At 44.5% G+C, this 7,970-nt stretch overlaps 1 long non-coding RNA gene across 1 annotated transcript; it reads right to left on the reverse strand.

Annotated features, from left to right (window-relative positions):
* Positions 1–2,241: 2,241 nt before the first annotated feature.
* Positions 2,242–5,060, reverse strand: LOC142600775 (uncharacterized). The gene is made up of 3 exons (XR_012834334.1): positions 4,867–5,060; positions 3,061–3,317; positions 2,242–2,853 (listed from the first exon to the last, which is right to left on the reverse strand). It is a non-coding gene; the product is annotated as an uncharacterized LOC142600775 (long non-coding RNA).
* Between the last annotated feature and the right edge of the window lie 2,910 nt (positions 5,061–7,970).

The raw sequence follows: 7,970 nt of genomic DNA on the forward strand, positions 1-7,970 counted from the left end.
TGCTCTAGAATAAAATGTGACTAGAAACACTGGTTGCTTTAAGATTTGATAATCATGTAGTCTAGCAAGTGTGAATTAGGACATAGTCAACCTGTCTGAAGTATTAGCAGAAGACATATCGTGAACAGACCCTTACTTTTGGAGTATTTACAAGGTAGTAAGCTATTTATGTGGAGCAACATACACTTGGTCATGAAAACAATGCACCCAAATCTGATTCTTTAGGATGTGTTATCCTCTGACTTCCATCAGAATAGCCCAAGAAAACCCAGGGTAAGCAACAAACTGGTCTCAAATACAGCTGTCCCATTTTAACTCAGAAATATGCTATTGGAGCTCTCACTTCCTAGAGGCGAGGAGCTTACTGCACAGCTGAATGGTCTGCCAGGACTCCCATTAGCTGTGTGAGATGCCTCCCTACCTCAAGTGATGGCTCATCCAAGGGTTTTTGTTTAAAATCGCAGCAGGGGTGGATTTCTCAAGCCCATGATGGGCACCAATGCTGTGCTTATGGGGGTTGGAATAACGATGTGTGTGGCTCTGGTGCCATTAAATAAGCAAGCCTAGAGACATTAAGGAGTATTTTGCTGCTTCTGAGTTTATTCTGTGTGGTTTTGGCTGAGAAAGGCTTCTATTTCTTTCTATTTCTTTCTATTTCTTCTATTTCTTCCTTTCTTTGTATCAACCCATGGGCACTAACAGGCGATAGGAGTCTAAATGCACTGTTGGGTCTGGGCCTGCAGTACCTATCACACGTGTATCTTGGATATTTTTGCTTTTGCTGCTCATTGATTTTTATTTCTTTCCCCTAGGATATCTTTGGAAATGGGGTCTTCTCAAATCCTGTGTGTGCTGTGCTCAGGAGGGAAGGATTTTGCAGATGTTGCCTCCAACGGGAGCAGGTGGGGAGGGACTCAGCAGTGCCCCTCTACCTCCTTGCCATGGCATTGATCTGACCAGAAAAATGAACAGGAGTCCCCACATCTTCAGGAAAATCACCATGTTTTTTTTTTAACTAAAAGGTGAGTCTGGTGATTCCCGTGGTTCACGTGGGCCCCACCAGCCTGCAAGCTTCTAATCCCCGTGCTTCTTGCAACACATGCAGCCAGATGTATATATGCAGGGAAGCTCTTTGTAAGTACTGTGCATCAATGACCAAGGAGAAGAGGTGTTTTTACTAGATCAACTCAAGAAGTTTTTCTCCTCCTTCCCTAACTCAGCTATGATACTATTTAATTCTCCTGCCTGTGCCTGAAATCCCCATGTCTTATCACAAGTGAAAAGGGAGCCGCTTGTAAAACATTTATAAACTTTGTAAATGTTATCTTAAGCTTTTTTTTTTCCAGGAGACATGTCATCAAATGTGTGGACCCATATAAAACCTTTGAGGGAGCAAAAGGCTGGAGGTGGGACTGAGTCTTGACTTCAGATATTAGAAACTTATTGGTCATATTTATCACTTCACAGCACAGAGAGGAAATGCTAAGTAAATATTCTTATTTTTTAATAAGGGAATGTCTAGGCTCCATTCTTTGTAGTCCTGAATCTAATAATATAACATCAGCTGCCTGTTCTTGGCAGTTAAGTCCTCCCCTGAAACAACATATTTATAGCTCTGCAACCTCTTAAAAAACAGTGGGCCAAACAAGCTATTGAATCAGCCTGAGTGCTGTGGTTTTAACTGGGGATCCTTTCGGTTTAATGAGAATGCACCAGGATTTGTGGTTCCCCCAAGGAGCAAGACGCCAGAGAAACGATCTACCCAGGACTGACCAGACAGGGAGGGAGAGCTCAGGAGACTTGCGAAAATGGAAAACAAGAGCTAGAATCTCTCTCCTTCCCTCTTGAGCCACGTTTTCATTTCAAAGGCGGTACTATCCTTTCTTAACTGGGTGCTTAGAGTCTGGTTTGAAACAATTATGATCATTCACACGAAGCACTTTATTTTCCATTTAAGACTGTGTAGCAATAGTGATTGAGAATTCATGTCCCCCAGGCATAGGGTAAATGAGTGCAAATAAAACATCTCACCACTGGTGTTCAAAGATGTGGCCTTTTATTTATTTTCACAAGGGTAGAGTGTCACGTTATTTTTTAGAGTGTCTTCATCTTGTGAGGTTACTGTGTGCAAAATTCAGGAAGGCTTTTGTTGCAGGACTAGGATTAGCCCTAACACTGCAGTGGACTGGTAGATCAGCTGCCACAAAATACTTCTACTTAGCCCAAGTATATGTGCTACTGGCAGCACGTAGAGGATTGGTCTCCAGACCCCATTCTGAGCAAGGTCAGGTTTACAAATGAACAGGTTCTCTTTGCGTGTTAAATACTAATCAAAAAGAAGGGAAATAAATATTTAAGCCCACCTCAGGTATAATATGCAGAAATTGATACACTAGGCAAAACCCTGAGATCTCAATTCCTGAGCTGTGGCGAAGAGCTAATTGAGAAGCCTTGCAAGCTTGTTGGTATTTTCTTCCTGCCAGGCTGGCCATGTGCCACGTGTGGTACAAGCCGGAGCAACCTGAAAGCTTGGTCCAAAGAGCTAATGTTGCCTGGTACCAAGGTGGGCAGCCCAGTGGGTCCCATCTCTGCAGCACGGTTGTGCCCTCTGCACTGAGCACCAGCATGGGGAAAGGGCAGCCCCATGGCTCTGCTCCTTGTCCCCTCTCCCCGTCCACACCCTGGTACTCCTGGAAACATCGTCCTCAGCAGGTCTCCCTCCATCCTGGGCTGTGACAGCCAGGAGGAAGCAAGGCTGGGACTGTGGCTGTCTCCCAGAAAACGTTTTCCTTAGGTTTTCTTCCCTTCTGCAGGTGGGATCCTTTCAGCCTAATCCATCTCTGCAAACGGTGGCTGTTGAAACCAGAGAAGAAAAAAAATACTGATCTGCTAGCTCTTGGGCCAAAAATAGGTATTTGGTAACAGCTCACCAAATTCCTCCAAGGGACAAATGAATGGTCCACTGACAAGCCTTCTGTTTTCCTCCACCATATTTACTGACCAGCCAAAATTTCATGGCTATTAAACACGGGCACTTATGGACAGGAAAGGTCATCTCACCTAGTGCTTTCTACAAGCCATCTTGATGTCTTGATGAAATCAAGAAGAGGATGCTGTTAGATGGAAGCTTCTTTCAGCATGGAGAAGACTAGACTGGAGGGGTGAGGCCTTTTCTTTCCAGTGATCGGTGAATTTTGCCAGAGGATGTATTGCTTGTCTCTCAGTTCCATGCTCTGGCTTTTTATTTTTAGACTGGATGTTGGCTATTGGCAATCATGATTGCAGTCTCTCGGAGCACTGCTTCGGGTGACATTCATCTGGAGAATGTTGAAACATAGGGGAAATAATTATAAGCAGCAGCTGCAAGACATTTTTCACCCCAAAGGACACACAAAAAAAGCCAGTACAACTTTGAACCATGAGGGTTCAGCTGAGGATAAGAGCCAACCCCTTCATCAAGCTAGCACAAATCCCACAAGCAGACAGATCCGTGCAGTGTGGCGATTCCTGAGTAAATACAGTTAGTCTTGATCTGCTATCTCAAGCGGATCTGGACTGGGATCAACCCCCTGCTCCTGACAACAGGCCAGGTCTGCCTCCCCTGCTAAACTGCCCTCTGTGGCTCACAAAGCCATGGTGGCTCTCCTGGTCTCCTAGCCTGGACCCAGCACAGGTGGGAGCTACTACATCCTCCCAAAGAACAGGAGTAGTGAAGCTGAAGTTGTGCCTGAAATTTTCTCTCCTCTGTTTCCATCCCTGTGGGTGCTGATGAGAGGGAAGAGAGCTGGCTTGAGCTACTCAGGAGCCTTCTCGCATCAGGAGTGTTCCTTTCTTGCAAACTGGATGTTATTCCTCTTCTGCTGCAGTCACAGATAGCCCACCGCGATTCAAAACGAGCAGGGCAAGCTCCATGCTGGGATTGAGAGGCACCACCCAAATGTCCACTTAAACCAGGTTTGAACTTAGCACTGGAGAATAATTTAGGTCGGGAAGGACCTTCTTGACCAATTCCCCACTCAAAGCAGGGCCAGCTTCAAAGCAAGAGCAGGTCTGAACAGTCTGTGCTGGGACGCAGGGGCTGCTGCATGCCTGCCTGTGAGCCGTGGGGCTGAGGGCTGCCTGGCCCACCTCTGCCACACCAGGCCGCTGAATGACAGAAATAGGATGTGTTCAGATTCACCCTTGAAAAATACTGTTTAATTTGGATACCTCAGAGACTAGAAAAAGACCATGCCAGGACCTTCCCTGACTGTTGCATTATCATGGTCCTCTTTGCCTGCCTACTGTCCAAATCGTACCCACCAAATCTTTGCTGGTGCTACTTGGATTAAAGCCAAATAACGAAGGACCAAGCTACCGATTGACCCACTATATCTCCCTGTTCTACTGGAACTGTGGAGACCTGTACAGCCAGATTCGGGGCCACGCACTCAGTGAGGAGGAGACTTGATGGAACCTGAGATGGCTGCAGCCCTCTCAGCGTACTTAGGGGTTTGCAAGTCAGGCCAGTGTTAAAAGATGCATGTAGCTTAAAGGCTTTTTTTTGTTTGTTTGTTTCAGTTTAAGGATGTGTATAGCTACCTAGTTAGTCAACTATCTGTCCAGCCATCCTCGGCTGTTATTTTTCACAAAGACTGAGACATATGTATTTATACACATACATAAATAAATATGTCAGCATTTTCTGTAACCTAGCATTTATAGGATGCAAGACACCTCCCAAAGCTAAATCTGACATAATAAACCATCTATACATTCCAAAACATTCATGGTATACATTAGAATATGCATAAAGGCTTTTGCTATTTCTGCTGTTGAAAGCAAAGTTCAGGCCACATTAGTCTGATCGCGCTATTTTGCACTCACCCGTGGGCGTTTGTGCTGTACACGCTTTGCTCTGAACTGCTGTAGGATTCTTTCCCACTCGTTGACATCAACTGCAGGAGAACTTGGAGTGCTGGGGTGAATGGGGGGAATTGCAGACGAAGGCACTGAAGCTTTACCGGCACTCAGGCAATCTCGTCTCTGTCTCCCCTAAAGCAATCAGGTCCCAGCTTGAGCTAAAGCATAGCCGTGCAAGCAAGCACAGGTTCAAAGTGCAAATAAATACGTGCTTGAGGGCTCCCTGTGGGGATGGAAGGTGAGCAAAAGCAAAGGTAGAGACATGGTAAACATAGCCAGCCTGTCTGGAAGGAAGAACAGGTTTGCATAGGATGGGGAGCTGGGAGAACATATATATCACCATTCTGCTTTCTGAACTCTGGCAAGTCATCTGAGTTTCCGTTCTTCTTACAGAAAAAAAGTGTTTATCTAATGGAGATTGGAGGGAGGTTTATATAATTAATATTTGTTACATATTTTGACTTAGACATAGCCTAATTCAGTCATCTCTGAGGCTTTCACCGAGGTGCAGAAGGAATTGTGTTAATGTCAGTGAAGGAAAAACTACCACTTTCACATCAAAACTAGACTCTTCCTCTGAATCTTATGTGTTGTCTGTATATGTGTATACACATGCAGACACACACACTCTCATGCATATATATCTGATCTCCTAACAGCAGGCACGTGGCATCAAAAGGACAGTGAACAAACTGGGAAGGGAAATGCTGTTGCTGCAGGTAAACTAAGGCTTCCGTGCATTTTTTCAGATTTATCCGTGCAGATATTTTCAGTTTTCCCAGATGTAGGTCCATTCAAAAAAGCACCGAAGAAGAATACTCATTTGAGACGAACATGTTTTTCTATAGAGACAGATGGGTCTTGTTATACGATTCCTTTTCAAATGGAGGCTCCAGCGTGAGGACATTTTGGGACCCCAGGTCCTTTGAGGGGGAGAGAGAGAGTTCCTGATCAGACCAGCAAGGACTCCCTGTGGCATTCAAATGTTGACTGTGAAAAGCAAAGTGAGTGAAGCTTTGCTTTGCTTGACTGAGCTTTACCTTACCAGTTATTGTTTTGAAAAGTGAAGAGATACCTACTATATCTCCTGGGAAAGTGAGAAGCAGCTTGCTTTGGAAGAGATTGCTATTATAGCCAAGTTCTCAGCTTAGCTCTCTATTTTTGGCTTTATGTATTCGCGTCCGCTTGAATTTCCTCTGCAATAACAGCTTTGTGATTAAATGACTAGAATAAATGGTTTCAGAGTGTCTGGGGATGGGCAGAAATGAAATTATTCATTTATTGATAGATAGTGAGGTAGATATTGATTTATATAGGATATTAAATGCTCTGGAGCAAGGGAATTAAACAGTATTTAAAAGAGGAAATATTGCCAGCTTGTTTTCTACTTTTAAGCACCTGTGGGGAGAATACTACTTTGCTAATGTTAGACCATTTGAATGTTTTGAATTATTTAGGGATCTTCAGTATAGGCTGGTGCAAGCGTAAAAGCTTGCCTATGATAAGTCAAATTTGTTAAAAAAAACCCCTACGTGTTCTTCCTCACCGTCCTTTATTGTTCGTCACCTATGGTACTTGCCTAAAGGAAATACAGCCAAAGCAGAGAGTTCAATTAAGAAATCTATCTACCTGTCTACCTACCTATATATCTGTTTGTCTCTCTCTCCTACTCTGTGGATGATATTACAATTGCTAGACATTACATTTTTATAATCTTTATTTCAAGCTAGGCTCTCATAAGCATCCTATTTCAGGTGAAATATATCATTATCCCTGTTACAGTAGAGCGCTGGCTTTATAAAGAGAAGGATGAGAAAATTCAGTTAATACATGAGCGAGTTCCTGCAGAGCAGAAGCAATGAAGCCCAGGGAGGGACTCATCCGTGTGGGTTTCTGATGCCTAATAACAGCCGAGCTCTTGTAGTCAGTCCTTCAGCGGAGAAGCAAAGAGGGTCCCTCTTCTCTACTTAGTCCTTTATTTTCACAAAACCCGTAGGGATGAGATATTTCTGAAACTTCACCCCTCTATCAATGTGCCTGAAAACAAAAGGCTTCAAGAGTTACCAGGGGAGATTAACGGACAGGCACTCAGGCAGCCTAATTTGTATAGGAAAGTGGCCTAAAAATGAATCAATAAGCCTTGAACCATGTGTGCAAGAGCAACTGTAGCATCCCTAGAGAATAAGGAGGAGGAGGAGGGCTGCCATGGCATGCACTTACCCCATCCCAGCCCCAAAACACGCCAGCACACTTCCCGGTGTGCAGGAAGGTGCACGTGGCCTGTGGCCTCGCCGAGGACACCCTGTGACCCGCAGGAGAGGCAGGAGGCGAGACTAGGGATCCCCAGCACCTCCTTCCTTCATCACACCGTCCTCCCTGGCCTGGCTAACCCCCTCCTCATCCTCCACTGGCTGTTGTCCTCCGGAGCATTTGCTTCCAAAATTACTGGTAACTCCTTCTGGCAGGGGTTTTCCCCCTTTGCTTTCTTTTTTTAAGGTTTCTGTGTCTTTTCCAGATCTTCCACAGAGCAGCTATGGTTCACCACAGAGCTTGCTTTGTTGGCAACCTTTTGCAATGTTTTATCTTTTTTGTTGCTGCAAAACAAAATGCTTCTCATGCTTGTGTCCTCTGGTGATGGGTATGTTTCAAATACATCGCTGACGCGTTCAGAGGTGTAACGGGAGACATTTCTCTCCACATGGCATATTAGTGTTGACAGATAGGGGCTATAACTGCCTACCAACATGAGTGTGCCATAACTTTCCTCCTGGACAGCATTACTGTTCAGTAAGGTCTCTTTTCATCTCTTTTAGCTTTCTCTTCAGGCTTTCAACTAGGGTTGCTCAAAACTTTTTTTTTTTTTTTTTGGCAGAAAGTGGCCTATCAAATACATGCAGGTCACAAAACCCAAAATATTTGCTTTCTGTAGATAATATTCACTGTTTCTCAAGGGAGAAAGAAAGCACGGGAGTCAGTGCTAAGATGAAGTGAGTGCCTCCCAGTTTGAAATAAGAATATCTGCACAGCTTAAATAACTGTTTTAAGGCCCAGTCTGTGCTGCTGTTCCC

Source organism: Balearica regulorum, chromosome 2 (genome assembly GCF_011004875.1).
Source record: "Balearica regulorum gibbericeps isolate bBalReg1 chromosome 2, bBalReg1.pri, whole genome shotgun sequence".
NCBI classification, from domain to species: domain Eukaryota; kingdom Metazoa; phylum Chordata; class Aves; order Gruiformes; family Gruidae; genus Balearica; species Balearica regulorum.